Raw genomic sequence first — 23,557 nt, forward strand, 5'->3', positions numbered from 1 at the left:
CACAAACTGAAAATAAAAGTCTCAAAACCTGAACCAACCATCCTATGAGACCAAAACTGAACTTATATGGCTAACCACGGTGACAAAAATTCATTTTGAGCACGATTACCAAAAATATTGATTAAAGTGAAATTTTGGCCAAAACTTAGAAGTTAAAATGCCTAACGACACAAACTAAAAATGGAAGTCTGAAAACCTGAACCCTCTATCTTATTACATCAAAAATGACCTTTCGCATCTAACTGCACTAACGAAATTCTCATCTGAGCACGTTTATCAAATATATTGACCGAAGTTAAATTTTGGCCAAAATTTATAAGTTAAAACACCTAACGGCACACTAAAAATGAAAATCTCAAAACCCGAACCAACCATCCTATTAGATAAAAAAAATTTACCTTTGGAGTTAATTACACTGACAGAATTCTCACCTGAGCACGTTCATAAAACTATTGACCAAAGTCAAATTTTGGCCAAAACATAAGATATAAAACACCTAAAGGAACAAATAAAAAACGGAAGCCTCAAAACTTGAACCAACCTTCCTTTTAGATAAAAAATGACCTTTCGAAGCTAATGACACTAACAAAGTTCTAATCNTTACCTTTGGAGTTAATTACGCTGACAGAATTCTCACCTGAGCACGTTCATAAAACTATTGACCAAAGTCAAATTTTGGCCAAAACATAAGATATAAAACACCTAACGGAACAAATAAAAAACGGAAGCCTCAAAACTTGAACCAACCTTCCTGTTAGATAAAAAATGACCTTTCGAAGCTAATGACACTGACAAAGTTCTAATTTGAGCACGTTTACCAAAAATATTGACCAAAGTCAAGTTTTGGCTAAATTTTAAAAGTTAAAACGCCTAACGACACAAACTGAATATGAAAGCCTCAACACTAGACGCTGATTTACCAAAAAGTTTAACTTCAATTGATAAATTTATCAACTATTCAAATATAAGTTATAATTAATAATTTACCAATAAATTTTATCACAGTTGGTAATAGTTACTATTCAACTAAACATTCATATGTAATATTACCAACTAATAATTAATATGTTGGTAATTTTTACCAATGGATTAATGATCGGTTGGTATATTACCAACTATTTTAATGATGTTAGTAATTTACTAACTACAATCTTTATTTGTCGACAAAATTTTCAACTAATTGGATATTGGTTGGCAAGTTTACCAACGAATTACATTTCGTTACTAATTTACCAACACATTTATATTTGGTTGGTAAATTTAGCAACACAATCTTGCTGTTGGTAAATGTTTGGTTAGTAATTCATTGGTAAAATGTTAATAAATTATATAAACAATTTTTTATCATATTTACCAACCGATATATACTTCGTTGGTAATATTACCAACAAAAGGTGTGCGTTAGTAATATTTCAGTTGGTAATCCATTGATAAAATGTTGCTAAATTTGGCGCCATTTTTTCCCGCCATATTTACCAACTAAAATACTTAGTTAGTAAGATTTTGGTTGGTAATCTGTTAGAAGTTGGTTGTTAGGTTTTAAAATATAATTCAGTTAGAAATATGTTGGTAATTTGTTAGTAGAATACTAACCAACTTAAGTTGTTAGTAAAATCTGTTGGCAATTTGGGGTTTTTTTGTAGTGAACCTTATCGGTAACCCCTTGGCTTTGTAAGAAGTCACATTGCCCTTTTTGGCAACGATATTGCCCCGTAGGCAGCACATAACCCTCTTAGGCAATATCATAACTCTATGGGCTGCACATAACCCCCTTTTGCATCAACATAGCCCTGTAGGCAACACATAGCCCTCTTTGGCATCAAAATAGCCCCGTAGGCAACACATAACACTCTTTGGCATCAATATAGCCCCGTGGTCAACACATATCCCTCTTTGGAAATAGCATAGTCCTTTTAGACAACATCATAGCCTCCATAGGCAGTTCATAGCTCAACAACTAACCATAATAGCCCCAAGNCCATAGGCAGTTCATAGCTCAACAACTAACCACAATAGCCCCAAGGGCGACAACAAACAATTGAATACGCAAAAGGCGAGCAATTTAGCTATAAACAATATATATGAATAATCTCCAATTCGTTCCTAACTTAGGGTCATTCTTAACAAATTATGAGTCCCTAAAATGAGGGTTTATAACCACTCAATCAGCCAACCACTCACAATTACATCTACAAGATCACCAACGTAAACTACCTCTAAGGAAACATATTGATGAAGGGAAAAACCTTAATATACCTTTCCAATGAACACTTGAAAGACCGTAGTTACTTCACGAAAGTTGTTCCTTATGTCCTAAGCTTCGCAAACACTATATATACGCAGTTGGTACGCACCTATAAACAGTTCATAATTAATCTTAAATCGGCAGATTTGCCATATTGCCCCAACTTGTTGAAACGTCCGTAGAAATTCATAAAAACAATCATAAAAGAGTCTCGAGATGATTACCTTTGTTAACCAAGTTTAAACCTTGAAGAAACACCAATAACTACAAATTTATATCTTCAAAAACCAGCTCCAAACGCAGCTAATAGAAGGGAAAAATGATTGGCACGTGTATGGATTACATTTCTAGGCACGGGGGCAATGTTTAATGGTAGAAATCGTCAAAAACTAACCTTCATAGTGCTAGAACTCCATAGGAACCCTCTCTTAAGCTTTCTCTCTGGTTTGAAACTGAAATGGAAAGCTTTCATGGTTTAAAACGTTAAATAAGCCGACATACCATATTTTTTACTTGACCCAAATTCTGCCCCGACAGTCCCTAGTAAAACCCGCATAACTTTTTACTATGATGTCGGTTTGATACGGGGTTTTGTGTGTTGCAAACTAGAGTCGTAGGCCTTCAATTTAATGGTTAATAGGCCTTCTAACTCTTTATATATTGGGAGAAAACATCCAATACATTTGACCCAAATTTCAGAGAAATCTTTAAAAAGGAACTTACGATAACTTTCACCAACTTTTATTTTGCCACTTACTTAACTTCAAAACTTGAAATACAACCCTTGAACACTTAAAGTATGACATATCACATCATTTTTAATTTATTACTCACCCTCTTTGTCTTTCGACGAATGTACGAATTAATTTAGACATTTAGAAAAGTCGGGGTGTTACAATTTTAAAAATTACTAATAGACATTTGCTATTTTGGTCATCTCTTTTTAAATATTAATCTACTTAAATTTATTGACTTTTCTAATTAATGTATTGATTTTCATGTGTTTCGATTCTTTACTTCTTATTTCAGACAAAAGAATAGCAATATTAAGTAAATAATCTACTATGATTAATTAAATATTAATCTTAAGATTTAAAATATTCTATTATTAAAATATTTTTATCATTAATGTACGTAAATTGAACACGAAGAATACTTATTATTTCTCTTCAATATTTGATTCGCATAATTTTACTTTATTTTAAAATTTACTGAGACTCTTACTTTACTTTAATTTTATTTAATTTATCAATCCATTTTATTTATTAATTTTTATTTTTATGCTCCCAAATTAAAAAATCTTTATTTTCATTTAATACATTTTAAATCATTTTTGTTTCGTTTTATATTTATTTTAGTGCAAAAAATAAATGTGTTAGTGTAATATAAATTGATTTAAAAAATGGGTCCCACCATTTTTAGATAGTACAACTACTTATTATATTTTTTATGTTTTTCATGTTAGGAAGTACACGTGACCATCATAATAATAACAACTTGGTTGGGTATTTGGAGAATTCAATAATTTTGCAGCAGAAAGTACAACTGTTCTAAGCTGATTATTTTGGTAAAATGACAAAAGTGTCCTTGGTCGTCCTCCTTATCTAGTTTGTAGTGCAATTCACGTAACATCTTCTACAATTAAATATTAGGGAAAATGGTCTGAAAAATAATTCAATTTTAGCCAAATTTGCTGTTAAGATACCAAACTTTATGGAGGACCTTTTACTCCTGCACTATTTAATAGTGTATTTTAAAGGCATATATCTGCTCATGTGGACACATTACTATTTAAAATGAAGCAATATTTATGATGTCCACGTAGGCACATATATACCTTTAAAATACACTATTAAATAGTACAGGGGGTAAAAGGTCATTTCCAAAGTTTGGTATCATAACAACAATTTCGGCCAAAGTTGAAATATTTTTCAGAATCTTTTCCCTTAAATATTACATTGTTTGTCCCACGTTGTTGACTTAAATATAAGAATATTGTAAGAAGTTACCATAAATGATGTTCTACAACACAATAACATTAATGCATTAGGAGAGGGGTGGGTATAAGAAGAATGTTTTCAGTTTTGTTGCATCATGCCCTAACATTATCTTTTGGAAGTCAATCTTATGTCTACTGCTTTGTGTCTACTAGTAGAATCAACACATTATCTAACACTACTATAAATTATATCTCCAGAACCATAACCTTCCTTAGATATAAAAATCCTTCTGTTAGAAGAACAACAATATTGAGTGTTCAAGTAAGAGAGGGTCTTATCGTTTTTACATGAAGCTTCACATTTTCTATTTCATATTGAGTTGATTGGTACCTCTAGTAGAATTATTCCCAATTGATAGATGTATACTTTCTCTGATTCTTTCGTACTTGATCTGTGGTATACGACTGATGGAGGAAGCGAGATTAAGAAGTCGAAAATTAAGCAAATTATTCAATTTATATTACTATAGATAAATGGTACTCTAATTCTTTCACCACTTATGTAAGAAGTTTCTCTTATTTGAAAACCATAAATTCAATGAAAAATAAATCAATGAAGTATATTGCAATCCCGAATTAGTTGGTTTCACTATCAAAATCTTCTTTATCCATTCCACTATTCGAGCCAATCTGAAATGAAAATTTGTTTCTTCTTGTCCGCTTCATATAAATCAAAATTATTAATGAGCATGGTAATGGCATACTCAAAATTGAAATCTATATCTCATTTCTCTTAACAATTGTTCCTATTAATTAAATTTAGAGAGACCTAACTAAAATAATTAGATAAAAATTGTCAAACCTGCCAAGCATCAATAGTGCGTTGAAAATCCTGTAGCCATTGATCGGCTTGTATGTGAACGGTGTTAAGGTACAATGGATTTAGCGCCTTTTTAACTATGTTATGTAGCTTCATGGTTCTTTCCTTCAGCTCCAAGAAAATTTCCCCAAAATCTTGGTTCTAAATCAACAGACACGCAAATAACTTTTCAGGTACCCATTAATCATAATTGAATTAGAATTTGTCAAGTGTTGTAAGGTTAAAGTTCAGTGTTTATTTCTAAAGAGAGAAGGAGAGAACATGAGATGGAGATGGAGAGGAAGGGCCGGGAACACATATAGTAAGATAGCAATGTAGCAGTTAAATTATAGGTTAAATGACATTCTTACCCTTGGTCGTCCTTCTCATGCTTTACTAGATATGTTTTTCTAGCCATTCTCCGATATTTTCACCTTTACTGCTAGAAATTCACCATACTCTTATCTTTTTCATCTCAATTACCTCCATATCCCTGCATGAGCAAAAGACGATAAGTTAGAGTAGCTAACTCCCAATCTTTTAAATTACTTTTCATCTTTAGTTGACATCCATCTTCAGGGGAGTAACTACACAATTTAACATCACAATCCAGAGTAAAATCCATATGCCTTAAGATGAAAATAAAGGCTTAATGACCTCTAAAGAAGTCAAACATATACTCACATTTTTTTGAACATCAAGGAGTAATTGGTGACAATGAACATAAATCCCTGCAGTTATGCTCTTGTATAATTTAACTATAGTAGACATAGTTCAGTATCATCTGTTATAATGTCTAATAAGCTATAAGCATAAAGAAAGTTTTAAGTAAATACAGAACTTTAATCTTGATAGAACATTCTCTCTATCCAATTACAAGAAGAAAATGATGTTGATTAGCCGCAGCCTTATCTCTCGCCCTCATACTCAACAAATAGACAAAGATGCTCAACTATTTACTGTTGACATGATAACACTCATCATCTTAAGTTAACCAAGGTATGTATTTTGTCTTCTTAACCAATATGAATCAACTACTTTCCGGTGTTATGTTTTAAGAAGTTCACTTCAAATATAATTATAGATAACATCTAATCACATGTCTTCTTAATAGAAACAGAAATGCAATAACAAATAGACACAATATCTATCTAAGTGGGTTCTTATTTGATCATCATATGGGTAATACACATTGCTTCAGATTTTCTTTATAGTAATTGAACCAGTCCTCATGATAGGAAGAAATTAGACATCTCTAGGCATTACAATCTCAACTTATCCTTCATATAATCAAATTAAAATCTTAATCTAATATAATGAGAACAGAAATAATAATCTGACTTAAAAGTTAAAAGTCTTGCACAATTAAAGAAAATTTTCATAAATTGCATTCGCAACGTCTAGCTAAACCCGCATTAGATAAATCCAAAATATTTTTAAAAAAAATATATAAGTTCAAAATCAAAGAAAATTGAAATAGGTTACTGAATTTTAAACAAACATTTCGTCAATTGATACAAGAAATAGGTATAGAAAATTCCGAGGAGTGTTGCTTTTTATTGGTTAATTAAATGGTTTTCGAATAAGACTAATAATTATTTCTTATGTAGCAACAATGCAGATAAATAGATTATTGAAACTTACTGTTGAAAGAATAGAACACATAACTTAGTTTATGCTTACTTTCAGATTACACTTCCACTCAAGAATGATGCACCTAATATTTCGGACCAAACATAAATTAGTCTGTATCATACCAAAACAATTTGAATTAGTAAAGTTTGCATCTGAAATAGAAACTCTTTCAGTTACTTCTCAAAACACACAAAAGTATTAATATTTATTTACCCTGCACTAATAAAAGAGGAGCACCAGATGCTATATTAATAATAGACGTCGCATAGTCTTAATGATTTTGTTATCAGTTCTTTCAGCGATAATAATATTGTAAGTGCTCTCTCAATAAACCATGAAATATTTTTATGAAAATATTAATGTATACCTTTAATAGTAATGTATCCTTAAACAAATTTCAATGCTTTTGGTATTGCATAGAAATGGACTGAATTGGATCATCAAATTAGCAATACAGACTAAGTGCAAACGAAATAAAACACCAAAGGCAGCTATCTATAATAGATGAAGCAACATAGCACATGAAGTTGTGCCAAAAAAGAAAAAAATTGAACCACCATTAATATATTGTGAAAAGTTTGAGAAGTCCACGATATTAGATTAAACACCCAAAAAGCAAAACCATAACAATCTATAGGGAAGCATGACAAGTCCGATAAATTTTGAAAGCGTAAAAAAGGCACAACAATAACATATCTAGTGAAATCCTACAAGTGATGTCTAAAGGCTAGAGTGTATACAAACCTTACCATTGTCTCATGGGGTAGAGAGATTATTTCCGAAAAACCCGCAGGCTAAATGTAGCAAATGTAAGTAAAAAGAAAAAGAAAACAATATTTAAAAAAAATGCAAGGTATTACCATCTTATTGCTTATATGTATTTTTATTTGCTTATAATATTTAAAACTGAAATTCTAAAAATGTTCTATCAAATCCTAGCAAAAAACCACAAATTTTCCATTTTAAGAGCTTCAAGTGTTACCGAAAGAATCAATTGCAAGAAAAATAGGGCTAAGCCAAATGAAATTAGCACCATTCCAAGTTTTTATCCCATTTGGAGGGAACATGAAAAATAAATATTACTTTAAAGTGTATAAATGCTTCTTCATTAGTCACAAATAATTACAATTTGAAAAGCTAATTATATTGTAACTAAAAATTTGACCAACTTCATAAACTTCTTGAACTGACAACTTAAGTTTATTTTGGTCTTTTCTTCTCTCAATAGTCAGAAAATATTGAGCAAACTTGAAAACAATCACGAAATGGGTAGTCGATGAAGAGAACTGAGAATACTGATGAATCTTTTTGTATTTAGAATATAGATGAAATATATTTTTGCAGAAAAATAAAAGCATTTGAATGAAAAAATAATAATAAAAAGGATAACAACCATGGAATTAGGAATTCGAAGAGAACTGAAACTGTTAGGGGAAAATTGAAAGAAACATTGACTTGAAATTGCAACGAAATGGCGAGAACTCAAAGAACACTTGAAAGAATGAAGAACGGTAAAGGAATTCATATTTTTTGAATTCTTGGGGATCCCGTTGGAAATAACAAGATGTTTCCACAACTATCTTGAGGGTTTAGATAGGGGACATAATATTGAAGTGAATAGGCTGTGGATATTTTTTATCAATATTTACTATTTACCCTTGCATGTCAATATAATTACAAATATGTCATTGGTCGTCCCTCACTTCGCTCTTCTATATTATAGAAATATGCTGCAGAATGATTATGTTCTTCTCTACTACTGCTTGCTGCATTGGACACTAAATTGAGCAAAAAAGAGCTCCTAAATAGAAAATTATTTATTAGTTAGAGACCCATATTCTTGTGGTTTGCTTTCATTATCAGCTGAAACAACCACAAGGTTTCTCTTGTTCCCATTCCCCTCACTCAATTGAGGAGGCAATAGCTCCATTTGTCATGCCTCCAAGAGGCAGATTCGAGCATACATGCTCTGATCGATGTTCACATGATCTAAAAAAAACCTTTAAAGATCAAAACATATTTTTGTTCTTTTTTTGAAGTTTCATTAGATTTAATAGATAGTTCTTTTGTTTTCTAAGTCTATTGGACAACTTCTAACACATCCCAAGTCAAATTTAAAATTCAATATTGAAAGTTAACCAAGATATAAATGATTCTATTTAAAAGAGTGAGCTTATGACACACATAAATAAAAGAATATAATAGACTAACTCTAAAAGAGTAAAGATCCACCTAAATTCATTCTCAGATGCACTACAATACATACACACGACAAAGCACTGAAGCATATATACAATGTACCTCCCTGTTGTTTTAGTACGTAAATTTATATTATTAATAAGTAAATAATAAGGTGTACTAACAATGCAGTTGATAGTTACACAAAATATAATATCAATTGTACTGTAGAGTTGGAACTAAAAGCAGAAGTCGTAGCATTATATTCTTAACGAACTGAAATTTTTCACTACCCAAGCTATCGATATATCTTTCGATACAAAATCAATCCACATAAACTTTCACAATTTTAATTCACTATCGGTAAAAAAATCCTTCACTCAATAATCACATCAATCAAGAATTTCAGCCGAAGAAATTTAAAGAAAAATTAAAAGAAAAACGAACTAAAATTGAAACACCCAAACAGAGAGGAGGAAGAGAACTGAAAGAGTAGTCTTTGAAAGTTTGGAAAAAAATCGATCATTCCAAAAAAGAAGCGAAAAGGGAGCAGATGAATGTTGGGCATAGTAATAAGCATCAACCAGAATATTAGTTAAAAAATTGTGGTTAAAACTTACCTGAAATTGGCTTGACATTGAGAGAGTTCATAGATTGAGAGAAGAAGTCAATCCAACCTTGAAAGTCTGGAGGCGAGAGTATTTTTCTATATAGTTGTGAGAGAGAGTTGGTAGATTTTTCTAGATTTATCTGGAAAACAGTGATGTGAATGAATAAAAATCACTTTTATAATTGAGTGAAATGATCAATATACCCCTGGTCGTCCTCCTCATCATGTTTCTATATATATATATATATATATATATATATATATATATATTAGAATAAAATATTAACCGTGGTGAAGTAAATGAAATAAGAGATCATATTTTGAAATTGTTATATTGAATTACATATTTTTTACGATCCTCTATACAAAATCCGATTTCGTAAAAAAAGCTTTTGAAGTTCTTTATTGTGTCTTTGTTATTGAATTTGCTTACTATAGTTTTTTAAACATTAATTAAATATTTATAAAATTATGAAAAAGAAACATGAAAAAGTTATAAAAATATTTAAGAGTAGAAGTTACATGAAGTAAAATGAAGAGACATGAGTTATGAATTTTATTAGACATTAATTACATGAATAATCATGTATTAATTTTATTGGTAAAATATATGTGAAAATAATGTATATAAATACAATAATGAACAAAAAAAACTAATTGGTGATTGCATATAAAATATAAATATATTTCAAACAAAAAAAGAATAATGACAAAAACATATTGTTACATATAAAAAAAAGACATCATAGAATTAAAATTTTATTTTTTAATTATTTTCTTGCAAGCATAATAAAAATGAAGCTCATGATCATCATAGTTTTTTTTTTTTTTTTGAAATGAGATAGTTATATTAATTATGCTTAATTCTAGCAAAAGTAGCTACCTCACCAAAACAGGTCAAAGTAAAAAAAATCTAGCAAAAATAATCGCTAATTATGCTATAAAAAAATGTTTTTTCTTCTACCATCTTCCTTTGCAAGTAAATCTGCCGTCATATTCTGTGCTCCATATGTCAAACTCTTCATCATATGTTACCAATTGAATAAAAAAACATAATTATGAGTAAATAAAATATCTTAGCAATTGAAAGTGATTATACCAAAAGAAAGAAATCTAAACTATATGTAATATATCTATAAATTATATTTTTCAATTGTACTAACAATAAATGATAATCATCTCTTGAAATCTAACAAATATTGTAATCAAACTGTATTATATTCCGAAAATTCATTATTAAAGAGAACAATCACATACTAACAACACATTGTTGATTATTACAACATTTTTTTTTAAAAATCATACTTGGCTTACTTGCTTGGAGAATGATAATACATGCATGAATAAAATATTAAGAAAGCATGTCCAAAAACATAAAAAGAGAAAATATATTCTTGAATGTGAATTTTCATGAAATTAAATATGAATTTATATAGGCAAAATGTAGAAAATGAAAAGAAAGACTAGAGAATGAAATATTTCTCACCTTCATGTACTTTTTTTTGTTAAATATTAGTTAATTCACAAACCAATATGATGAAGAAGGACGAGAGGGACTTTCTCGGATGGTAGGCATCCCTCACTTCCAACCCGAAGGTTGCGAGTTCGAGTCACCAAGGGAGCAAAAGGGGTGGGAGCTCCTAGGGAGGGTAAAAAAAAAATATGATAAAGAAGGAAAATTAAGGATAATCTTGAATGTGAATCTCCATGAAACTAAATATAAGTTCATATAGGCAAAATATAGGAATACCATAAGACATCATAAACTTACAAATTAATGTTTGGAGGTTATGGTTATGAAAAATTATGAGTCTTGAATATTATTAAAAATAAAAATTAAAGAGGTGTATGTCATGGATGATTACTCCTCGTAAATAAATTAAATAATAAAATAATAAAGAGAAAAACACTTGAAATATTAAAATATATTATCATTTTATCATTAGAAGTGAGGCTAATAAAGAAAAAAAAAGAATATGAAGAGTTTTTGTTATAAATATTACTCCATTAATAAAATATTTCTTTGTAATAAATTAAGTAATTTGATTTTATAATATAGTAATTAATTTAAATAAGAAAAAAAAAAGCCTAAAAGGAGAAAAAGGATAAATGCAAATGGAGGCCATAGAGAAGTGTCACATCACCTTGTCTATGTTTCTCCTTTATTATATATATATATATAGAGAGAGAGATTATAATATTGATTTATTTGTGTTAATTTATTTTTAAAATATTTATTACATAAGTTATGTTTTTTTTAAATAATATGAAGAAATTAATATAAACAAGGACTAATTTGTCAAGTTATAATTGCTTTATTTTTATTTTAAATAGGTTTAAAGAAGGGAAAATTATGCGGTTAAACAAACATATACTAGTTAATTAACTAATATAGCTACAGTTTGCATTAATTACAATTCGGAATTTACCTCTAGCTATGATTACATTCTCTCTCGCCTCATCTCGTCACTCTCCTATTTTTCAGTCATCTCTCTCTCGTCTCTCTCCTCTCCTTACCCAGTCTCTCTCTCGCTTCTCTTTTGTCAATATCTGTCTCACTTTATACAAATACAAGTGTATAATTTGTGTTGGTATAAAGTGAGAGAGACGGGATATACAAATATAAATACATATAGCTCTGCTCGATACACTTATAATTATACAAATACAAATCTTCTCTGCCTAGTTCTCCTTTGTATTTGTATAATCTGTGTTTGTGTAAAAAGAGAGAGAGATTGAATATACAAATACAAATGTTTTAACTCAATTCAATTGTATATTAATTCAAATTGTATGCATATATACACATACAATAATTGATATATATACATAGTAGTTACATATATACAATTATCTAACCAACATACATATACAATTATCTAACCAATATACATATATAATTCACCTCTATCCACTCTCTGCCATCTCTTGTTTGCCTCTCTCCTCCCTCTCCCGATCTAACTCACCACTCTCCTCCCTATAACATGTAGCTACGAATCGTAATTAGCAAATTATAGTTATGTGGCATAATTAAGCTATTTTTGAGTGACTATATGTGAAAATTCCCCTTTAAAAGAATGGTTACAACAAAATCAAAATAAGGGAGGTATGTATAATATCGTAAATCACAGGAAAAGTGAGTGTTATAGAGAGAAATATGAAGAGAGGTCTCTAAAAATTGTCCCTAAATTGTAATGTTAGATTCTGGTTCAAACAATCAATTATCTTCTCTATTACTCAAAAAAAGAAAATTATTGTTCAATTCCTTTCCACAATTAACATCCTCCACTTTCTGTCTTTTATTTATTAATCTAAATAAACCATACATATGTATACATGCTAGATACAAGAGCTTGTATCAGTACGAGCCCAATGCCTATTACTCCTTTTGTTTTAAAAACTAATTTAAGTTGTTGATTTTTATAATTTATAATATTTTAAACGTAATTTGAAAATATATAAATTATTCAAAATTCTTAAATTATTGAAAATCTCTTTGTTCCAATTTATGTGGCACAAATAAAATTTGGAGCAATCAATTTTTTCTCTGAACATATTTTTTATATGTCACAGGCCTAATATATCATATGCTAATTTATATGACACAGATAGAATTTTGAGAGTCAATAAAAAAAATTGACCATAATTTTTTATTTTTTTATTATTATAAGTTGTTAGTTATTGTAGTTTATAGTATATTAAATGCAATATGTAAATATATAAATTATTGAAAATGTCTTTTTTAATTATTGAAAATATCTTTTTAATTATTGAAAATATCTTTACTCTCTATCCCAATTTATGTGGCATGGATGAAATTTAAAGAGTTAATCTTTCTCCTCTCTTTTTTTTTTCTAAATAAATTTTTGGTCGATTCGGCCTTTCTATTTAAAGACTAAAAATAATAAAGTTTTGGCCCAAGTTCAATATTAACAAACATAAACTTATTTCTATATCTGATTAGGGCAAAGCCCACTTTCCTAACAAAAAACCTATCTATAAATGTTAACTCCAGCTTCCCATATGATCTCACTTTCTTCTTCACAATAGTTACTATGTTGCCTCTGTATGCTCGCCTGAATCTTACTCTGCACCTTCTTCTTTTATAGGTTGTTTTAGATCCTTTTCTCGACGTCCTCGTCTCTATTTTTCTCACATTTCACTTGACCAAGGTAATGTATCTCTTTTCTTTGCCCATGTTTCTTCAACACAATATTGACTTGTTGCTCCTCCAGGTGAAATGATCTTTTTTGTTGGATGGGATCTTAGGAGGTAGTTATTTAGAGTTCGCAGTTCTTTCAATTAACTCTCTAAATTGGAAGAACTGCAAACTCTGAATGACTACCTCCTAAGACATCATCCAACAAAAAGACCCCACCTGGAGGAGCAACGAAAAGTCAGTACTGTATTGAAGAAAAAAAGGGAAAAGAAAAGAGATACGTTACCTAGCTCAAGTGATACATATTGTGTGAGAGTTAATCAAATTTTTATTTGATCATAAATTTCTATATGATTTTTAAAAATATTTTAAGTTGTTTATTATTGTAATTTGTAATTTTTTTCCATAATTACTAAATATATAATTTATTGGGAATTTCTTATAATAATTTAATACCTAATGACAAAAGATGCCCTTAAATAATATTTGAATTCCACGAAGCACACATAACGAAGACATGTGTGTTTGTATACTCTTCTATTATATATATATATATATAGAGAGAGAGAGAGAGAGAGAGAGGGAGAGAGAGAGAGAGAGACACCCTTTTGGATGGTTCAAAAAGTTGTTTTTAACTCTTTTCACCCTTTTTTGAGTGTTTGTGAAAGGGAAAATTTTAAAAACAATAATATTTTAGTATTTAATAGACTCCTTAGCTAAACTTTCAATATTTATTAAAAATAGCTATTTTTAGTTTGTTATATGGCTGATTTATGTATATTTTTAATTTTGTTTAATTTGGTAGAATACAATTAGGTATAGGGTGTATTATTTGAAGCATAACCAAGAAAAGCACAAGTAGTAACTTTCTTACCCAACTTTGTAATCTTGGGATCCATTAGACTCACAAAAACTAGACAACCCCAAACTCTTAAATATTCCAAACTTGACTTGTGACCTTTTCACAATTCAAAAGGTGTCAATTTAGACTTTTTATGAGTCACGCGATTCAACACATACAAGTAGTCAAAATAACTCGACCTCATAAATTTAAAGGGGCATGCGACTCAATAGCATGACATTAGTCAATTTGACCAAAGTTTTATTTTTTCTTTCTTTCTGCTACACCATTAGATTAAGGAGAATAAGCAAGAGTAGTTTTATGAATTATTCTCAATGATCTAACAAAAGAATTAAACTCTTTTGACTCATATTCACGAAATCTATCTCTTCTAATTCTTTTAATTTTTCTTCCAAATCGATTTTCAATTTCATGGAGATAAGTTCTAAAATTTTCAAAAGCATCACTTTTATTTTTCATCAAGTAGACGTCCGTAAACTTCAAAAAATCATCAATGAAAGTGATAAAATATCAATTACCTCCACAAGTCAAAATTTCTCATAGTTCACAAATATCAGTATGAACTAATTCTAACAAATTAGTTTTTCTTTCAACTTGGAAATGAGGCTTTTTAGTGATTTTGGCTTTACTACAAGCTTCACACTTTTCAAAATTCTTTTTAGTCACTAGGATTAATCCTAAGCTACTCATGATTCCAACATAACAATCATTAATATGACACAAACGAGCATGCCAAAAATTAGTAGAAGAAAACATATAAATAGAAGTAGAAACTTTATTCATTTCAATATTCAGTTTGAACGTTTCATCACAAGCATACCCTTTTCCCACAAAATACCTTTTTTCACAATTACATATTGATCAGATTCAATAATCGGTTTAGAACCTGTTTTATTAAGAAAAAAACTAGACATCAAATTTTTCTCATGTAAGGAGTATAAAGTACATCTTTTAAAGTTAATACCCTTCCAAAAATAAAACACAATTCGACTTCTTCCGTTTCAAGTACTTGAGTAGTGTAAGAATCACCAAGCTTGATGATTTTGGGCTCGTCAAAATCAGTATATTTTTTAAACCAGTCTTTGTCATAACAGACATGACGATTTGCATCAGAATCAACCCACCATCAATCAACACTCTCAACCATGTTTATGTCTGTAACAACTGCCATAAAAGGTACTTTGGTAACATTTACCTAAGGTATAGGACCACATTTTTAGAATCTGCAAAATTGAGAATTATTCCCACTCTTGCCACAAGCAAAACATGGTCCTTTATCTTGAACTTGTTGATTTTGTGCTTAGTTAGTTTCACCATTATTTTTCTTGGGAAGTCTATCATTAGTTTTCTTGAATTTTTTCTTCTTAGGTTTCATAGAAGTATTTTTGTGAGATTTAGGAGTAGCATTATTTGAAGTAATAAAATTTACCTTCGTTGTGATGTTTGCTCTCTTTTGATTGTAAAAGTGCATCTTGGCCTCTTGCCTCTTCTTCCGCATAGATTTTCATTATCAACGTTTCATGAGAGGTATTCTTTTGTGTGTGACACATAGTTTTTTGAAATTCCTTCCAAGAAGGTGGAAGTTTATCTACTATGCCACAAATAATAAGGTTATCTCCAATTTTGACCTCATCAGACCTAAGCTCTCCAACAATCATTATAAAGTCTTGAGTTTGGTCTACCACTAATTTGTTGTCCACCATTTGGAAACGAAAAAATCTACTAGCCTCATATTTTTTCGCTCCAACCTCTTCAGTATCATACTTACCCGACTATGCTTTCCGAATTTTCTTTGCACTAGAGTAAGTTCTATCATAATGATCATAAAAATTATCAGATAGATAATTAAGAATATAATACTGACACTTATAGAAATCACCATCTACTTTTCCACTTTCTAGATGAGAAATAGTTTCATCATCATTCATAGAGGGGATGATAACTTTATTAGGATTCTTCTTAGTTATCACATAAGAGACATTGAGAGGACTTAAGTAGTAAAGTACTTTACCCTTCCATCTCGTGAAATGATTACCATTGAACCAAAATGACTGGTTAAGATCTCCTATCTTATCATTCACAGATTTTTCAATTGTAGCCATACTGAATCTCCTTAAAATTGTTAGTGAAAAATTACAAGATTATAATTGAAAATAAAATGAAGAAATAAAAATCTTTTTGCTGAGACGCGGGTATCTCACTCTCTTTAAAGAGATTCAAGCTCACTGCAACAAATATTTTTCACCGATCTAGTAGTAGTCCTCTTAACTTGTCTCCTCCAGGATACAACAACCTAATCACAAGTATAACTCAACAAACTCTGGACAAGAGTTGAGTCTAAAGCTCCACAAAAAGAACACCTCCCTTCAACTAATAAGAACTCTCTTTTTGACAAACTTTTATGCACTCTCTATTTTCTTGTATTCTAAACAAATGAATACCACCACTATTTATAGTTGAGGAAGTCTTCCTAGGAATAAATACGAAGATAATGGGGTAGTAAATAGTGAAGATCTTGGAGTTACATATGTGTCACGCCCCGAGCCTACATCCTAGGCGGGACTGACACTCGAGAACCATTGCTGGCCCCAAGCGAACCCTTGGCCTAACATAACACTTTGCGGAAGTGTTAAATAACTTGAAACAGTCTCAAAAGATAAACACATGCAATAAACTTAGAATGTCTTAAAAGAAACATTCAACTAGCCAAAATGGTAACTCAAGTTTCAACATCAAACAACTGAAATATTAGACTAAAGAACTCATATCTAACTGTCTATGAAGCCTCTAGATACTAAGAGGGATGTCGGGACAAGACCCCCGATCATCCTAACAACTGAAATAACCAAAAGCAATAAAGCAAAACATAACCAAAGGGATCCTCCGGAAGCAAAGAGGCTCACCAACTGACTCTGAGTGCTCGACTAGATCAATGAGGCACTGGATGCTGATCCTAATTACCTGTATCTGCATCATAAAATGATGTAGACCAAATGACATCTACATTGAATGTACGAGCATGCGAGGAGAAAACTAAACACGACATAAGCTTGAAATGATTTCTGAAAGAACACTAACCTCAACTTTACTCATCTCATAAATACTCAACTCAAATGCAGAATTAAACCATAGTAAAGGTGCAGTTTATATAAAGCATTTAAACAAAAAATATCAACTCAAATTAATCATATAATAAAGTAATATATTTTTATGGGAGTTTCTCTAACTGACATCTATCACTATGAGCTAATGTGATGATACATCATCTCGCCCACACTGCCAGAACTGTCCTATAACTTGCCGGGATATAGAACGCCACAACTAAGTGGATCCACTAGTCTATGCTAAAAAGCACTAATTAAAATCATCTAAAAAGTATGACCATTTCTACCTACGATGGCTACATAGTTTATGGAGACTTGAGTTATAATGAACTCGTCCCCATATCGATGCTCAACACTATTCCCAAAATACTCAGCTCATATGTTTAAAAACAAAAAACTCTTTCTGTGGTTTGAGATAATTACTTAAAAACTAGCTCAAAGGCTCTCTTGGAAATCGGTGTTTCCTCTCTTATTTAAATGTGAAAATATTTACTCTTTGGAAATACTTAGTTCCCATATACTCTTTTTGAAGAAATGAACTTCATTTGTTACTCTTACTTAACTCAAAACTCAAGTCTTAAAACAAGTTTAAAGCATTTGCAAATGACTTTTGAAAGGACTCTAAGAATTCTCTAGACTTGGCTCTTAACTTTCCTTGAATTTGAATTTATGGATTCAAGGATTGTGATTTGTGATCGGAAAGATCTCATGATGTTTTGGAGTGTTTTTAGATAGTTAAACATGATAAACAATCAAGAAATCACTATCTGGAAGTAAGTCCGTGACGCAGAGATACATTTAAATATTTGGTCGCGAAATTTATTTTTGAAACAGAGGAGTCCGCGTCCTCTTCGTGACGCGGAGGTGATTTTTGTGCACTGGGGGAGCAAGACCGCGACGCGGACCTGCGTGCCGAATTCTGCTTGACTTTCTCCTTCTTCGTTTTCTAACCCCAATTCGCCTAAATTCGATTCTTTTGCACAATTCCTCTTTAGTTTCAGATACCCAGTACATGAACACAAGAATCAAATCAAACACAACTCTAAAATCGATACGATTCCATCAAGAACTCAACAATCCCATCAAATCTCAAGAACTAAAGCCAATTTCAAGAATATAATTGAAGAAACATCATACTTTCAACCTTCTATAACGAATTTCGCTGAAACAAACATGATTGGTGGGTGAACGAACCCAACCTCTTTAGGGATAAACCCTTGTCGAAACGACTTTGATTCCGCAAGAAATCTCCAAGAACGCCTTGACTTTTCTCCTCTCTCAAAGCCCTAGCATATTTCTTAATTGTGTAGTTGAACTAACTCAGTTTAGACCCAAAATAACTTACTAAAAATGAAATAATTTAATTGGGTAATGAAAATATCATAATACCCTTCTAAAATCCGATTTTGACTTTCCTTATCTAGACATCCCAAGTTTAAATTGGCATATCTCCCTCATACAAACTCAAAATTGAGAAAACTCAGCGGCGTTGAAACGATAATTCAAAGATATTTCCTATAGTATCTTGTAGCACACCTAACTCATCCCGATCTAGGATTTATGGTTATTTGAAGTTGACCCAAAACTCATACTTAGCTTAACTTTGTCAAACCTTCCAAATTTGATTATTTACAAAAACGATTTCTTTCTAATTCTAATTCTTTCTAGTTCTTTCAAATAGCGAGGTGTTACAATATCTCCCCCTTGGGAACATTCGTCCTCGAATTAGATTACTCTTAGTAGGCCAAGAGTGTAACATCTAACATTCCGCTCAAACACCCAACAAGCAATTTTAACACATTAAACATATCAATTAAAGAGTACTAAGAAGAGAATTAGTACCTTGGTCTGGTGTTTCTCCGGGCTCAAAGAGATGTGGATATCTTTTCTTCATATCCTCCTCATCTTCCCAAGTAGCTTCCTCAACAAACTGATTTCTCCAAAGAACTTTGACTGATGCAACTTCCTTGGTCCTCAACTTGCGAACCTGACGGTCTAGAATCTGAATAGGGATCTCCTCATAAGACAAGTTATCCTTGATACCAATATCCTCAGTTGGTATGATAAGTGAAGGATCTCCCATGCACTTTCTCAACATGGAAATATGAAATACCGGATAGACCGCAACTAATTCTTGTGGTAGCTCCATCTCATAAGCTACATTACCAATCCTTTTGGATATTCTATAAAGGCCAATATACCGGGGACTAAGCTTCCCCTTCTTAACAAATCTCATAACACCCTTCATGGGTGAAACTTTCAAGAATACCCAATCATCTACTTCAAACTCTAACTCCCTTCTCCTAACATCAGTGTAGGATTCCTGACGACTCTGCACTGTTTTCAACCTCTCTTGAATAACTTTCACTTTCTTCATAGATTGATGAACTAATTCTGGTCCAATCAACCCAGCTTCACCAACTTCAAACCGTCCAATAGGAAATCTGCATCTTTTCCCATAAAGAGCTTCATATGGAGCCATCTGAATGCTAGAGTGGTAACTATTGTAAGCAAACTCAATGAGAGGTAGGTAATCATCCCAATTACCTTTGAAATCCACACAGGCCCTCAACATATCTTCTAGAGTCTGAATAGTGGGCTCTGCTTGACCATCTGTTTGAAGATGAAAAGCAGTACTCAAGTTAGACTGAATAGTGGGCTCTGCTTGACCATCTGTCTGAGGATGAAAAACAGTACTCAAGTTCACCTTCGAATCTAAACCTTTCTGGAAAGACTTCCAGAATTTTGCAGTAAATTGTACCCCTCTATTTGATATAATTGAAACTGGCACTCCATGAAGTCTTAATACCTCTTGAATATATACTCTGGCATAATTCTCTGCTAAATGGGTAGTCTTTATCGGCAAAAAGTGGGCTAATTTTGTCATTCGATCTACAATTACCCAAATGGAATCATGCTACCTGCAAGACCACGACAAACCGGTAATGAAGACCATATTGATCATCTCCCACTTCCATTCCAGAATCTCTATATTCTGAGCCATACCACCAGGCCTTTGATGCTCTGCCTTAACTTGTTGGCAATTCGGACCCTTAGCAACAAACTCTGCAATGCCCTTCTTCATACTACTCCACCAATAAACTTTTCTTTTCTCAAGTCACGATACATCTTTGTGGAACCCGGATGGATAAAATGTTTGGAACTATGAGCTTCCTCCATGATCCTCTCTTGGAATTCATCCACCCTTGGTACACATAACCTACCTTAATTCCTTAATACGCCATCTCCCCCTTATTCAAAAGCCATTACTTTTTTCTTATGAACATTTGCCTTCAATTCAAGAAAAATAGGATCTTGGTCTTGTTTCTCTTTCACTTCTGACACTAATGATGATTCAACCCCATTCATCACCACTAATCCTCCTTCTGTGGAATCCATTAGGTGAACTCCCAATCGTGTAAGTCTAAGCACATCTTTTACTAGTTTTTTCTTCTCTTCCTCAACATTGGAAGTACTACCCATAGACAACCTGCTCAAGGCATCATCAACAACATTAACCTTGCCTGTGTGATAGAGAATACTCATGTCATAATCCTTGAGTAACTCTAACTACCTCCTCTGTCTGAGATTAAGCTCTTTCTGACTAAACACATACTACATACTGAAGACTCTTGTTATCGGTGAACACATCCACATGCATACCATAAAGATAATGACGCCATATTTTCAAAGCAAATACTACGACAGCCAACTCTAGATCATGGGTTGGGTAATCCTTCTCGTGAACTTTCAACTGTCAGGAGGCATAAGCTATAACTTTGCCATTTTGCATTAACACACAACCCAAACCAACTCTGGACGCATCACAATACACCACAAAACCTTGAGTACCTTTTGGTAAGGTCAATACTGATAGTAGTCAACCACTTTTTTTAATTCCTGAAAGCTTTTCTCACAAGCTTCAAACCATTGAAACTTTACTGTTTTCTTAGTTAACTTGGTCAGAGGGGACGAAATAGATGAGAGCCCCTCTACGAATCTTCTATAATATCCAGCCAACCCCAAGAAACTCTTAATATAAGTTGGAGATGTGGGTCTAGGACAATTCTACACTGCCTCTATTTTCTGAGTGTTAAATCTAATCCCATCACCGGAAACAATATGGCCTAAGAATGCCACAGGCTCAAGCCAAAACTCACATTTAGAGAACTTAGCATACAACTCTCTATCCTTTAGAGTTTGGAGAACTATTCTGAGGTGGGTAGCATGATCTTCCTCATTCCTCGAATAGATTAGTATGCCATCAATCAATACGATAACAAACATATCTAAATAAGGCTTGAATACTCTATTCATAAGGTCCATGAACGCTGCAGGCACATTAGTTAAATCGAATGACATGAACAGAAACTCATAATGACCAAATCGGGTCCTGAAAGCTGTCTTTGGAATGTCACATTCCCTTACTCTTAACTGATAGTAGCCATATCTGAGGTCTATCTTAGAGAAACACGTGGCACCCTGAAGCTGATTAAAGAGATCATCAATTCTCAGAAAAAGGATACTTATTTTTGATAGTAACCTTGTTCAACACACGGTAATCTATACACATCCTAAGGGAACCATCTTTCTTCCTCACAAATAAGACCGGAGGGCTCCAAGGTGAGATACTTGGTCGAATGAAACCTTTCTCTAGGAGATCATTCAAATTTTCTTTCAACTTTTTCAACTCTACTGGGGCCATTCTATATGGCGGAATAGATATAGGACGAGTATCGAGAAAAATATCTATACCAAAGTCTATTTCTCTCTCAGAAGGGACTCCGGGTAGATCATCTGGAAAGATCTTAGGAAACTCACTCACAACAGGAACTGTCTTAATAGAGGTGTCTCAACACTAGAATCATTAACTCGGACTAAGTGATAGACACACCCCTTGGAAACTAACTTTCTCACCTTAAGGTACGAAATGAAATGACCCTTAGGCACTGTTGAACTACTCTTCCACTCAAAGACTGGATCAGTAGGAAACTAGAACTTAACAACTCGAGTCCTACAATTAATGGAGGCATAACAGGCATGAAGCCAGTCCATACCCAAAATAACATCAAAATCTACCATGTCTAACTCCACTAAATCAACCATGGTGTTCTTATGATTGACGAAAATAGTACAATCATGATAGACTCTCTCAGCTTGAATGGATTCCCCAATATGTGTAGAAACACTGAAGGGCACACAAAGTTTCTCAGGAAGAACATTAAAATGCATCGTAACATAAGGAGTCACAAAAGATAGACTCGCTCTTAGATAAGACTTTGATCATACCAGTGACTACATTTGGAGAATTCTCTTGCTCTTGACGACTAGTGATGGTATAAAGGCGATTTGCTCTTCCGATAGTCCCTGAAGCAGCTCCTCTAGGTGCAGCCCTGTTTGGTGGAGCAACCGAAGAAGATTGGGCTCTATTGCCCCTATTTCAATTTCCCTGCATGTTCTTAGGACACTCTTTCATGAAGTGACCCTCTTGACCACACTTGAAACATCCAGTACGGCCATCGCGACAAGCACCTGGGTGGTTCCTACCACACTTAGCACATGTAGGAGCTTAATTACCTCCTTGTGCCACACTACCCTGAGACTGAGCAAGTCTAGCTCTGAAATTCTGTGAATTCTAACTATTATTCTCACATTTGTTCCTTGGTACAGGTGCACTAGCGGATGATAGAGTAGGTCCCTTATGTTTTTGTTAGAAAGAAGACCGGTTCACAATATTCTTTTGTTGCGCGGACTCATTCCCCGATGTCTTAGCCTTCTTGTTTCTGAATTATTCCCTATCCCTCAGCTTATCCTTCTCAACCTGCTGCACATGAATCATCAACCTCGCTATGTCCATATCACCTACTAGCATCGCAGTCTTACCTTTCTTACTCGATAGATGAGACAATCCGACAACAAACAAACTCATCCTACTCCTCATATCCACAACCATCTCCGGGGCATAA

At 32.4% G+C, this 23,557-nt stretch overlaps 1 long non-coding RNA gene across 1 annotated transcript; it reads right to left on the reverse strand.

Moving 5' to 3' along the window:
• Nucleotides 1-4,757: 4,757 nt before the first annotated feature.
• LOC125842897 (uncharacterized) lies at nt 4,758-8,244 on the reverse strand. The gene is made up of 3 exons (XR_007443949.1): nt 8,134-8,244; nt 5,415-5,536; nt 4,758-5,205 (listed from the first exon to the last, which is right to left on the reverse strand). It is a non-coding gene; the product is annotated as an uncharacterized LOC125842897 (long non-coding RNA).
• Between the last annotated feature and the right edge of the window lie 15,313 nt (nt 8,245-23,557).

Source organism: Solanum stenotomum, chromosome 1 (genome assembly GCF_019186545.1).
Source record: "Solanum stenotomum isolate F172 chromosome 1, ASM1918654v1, whole genome shotgun sequence".
Taxonomy (NCBI): Eukaryota; Viridiplantae; Streptophyta; class Magnoliopsida; order Solanales; family Solanaceae; genus Solanum; species Solanum stenotomum.